This window comes from Sorex fumeus, unplaced genomic scaffold, assembly GCF_029834395.1.
Source record: "Sorex fumeus unplaced genomic scaffold, SorFum_2.1 ptg000047l, whole genome shotgun sequence".
NCBI lineage: Eukaryota > Metazoa > Chordata > Mammalia > Eulipotyphla > Soricidae > Sorex > Sorex fumeus.
This window is the reverse complement of record NW_026606104.1, coordinates 53,784,144-53,784,692: the sequence shown is the minus strand read 5'-3', so window position 1 is coordinate 53,784,692 and position 549 is coordinate 53,784,144. Positions and strand designations below refer to the sequence as shown.

Genomic DNA, 549 nt, shown 5'->3' with positions numbered 1-549 from the left:
CAGCAGTTACTCCTGGTTCAAGCACTCAGGAATTATTCCTGGCAGTGATCAGGGGACCATATGGGATGCTGGGAATCGAACCTAGATTGGCTGCGTGCAAGGCAAACGCCCTACTCGCTGTGCTATCTCTCCAGCCCCAGTGTCTTTTTTTTTTTAATGAAGCACTTCCCCATAGAAGTTGAGGCAAACATTGATATGAAAATAATTTCTATGGTGCTTGCTTCGGCAGCACATATACTAAAATTGGAACGATACAGAAAAGATTAGCATGGCCCCTGTGCAAGGATGACACACAAATTCGTGAAGCATCCCATATTTTTCATGGTGTTTCACTAATAAAAATTAAAAAAAATAAAGTGATGAATAAAAAAAGAATAATTTCTATGGACAAAAAAAAAAAAACAGGGGCTGGAGCGATAGCACAGTGGGTAGGGCGTTTGCCTTGCACGCGGCCGACCCAAGTTCGAGTCCCAGGATCCCATATGGTCCCCTGAGCACCGCCAGGGGTAATTTCTGAGTGCAGAGCCAGGAGTAACCCCTGTGCATCGC

At 45.0% G+C, this 549-nt stretch overlaps 1 non-coding gene across 1 annotated transcript; it reads left to right on the top strand.

Moving 5' to 3' along the window:
- Positions 1 to 213: 213 nt before the first annotated feature.
- On the top strand, positions 214 to 320 carry LOC130032288 (U6 spliceosomal RNA). The gene has a single exon (XR_008793824.1). It is a non-coding gene; the product is annotated as a U6 spliceosomal RNA (small nuclear RNA).
- Positions 321 to 549: the final 229 nt, after the last annotated feature.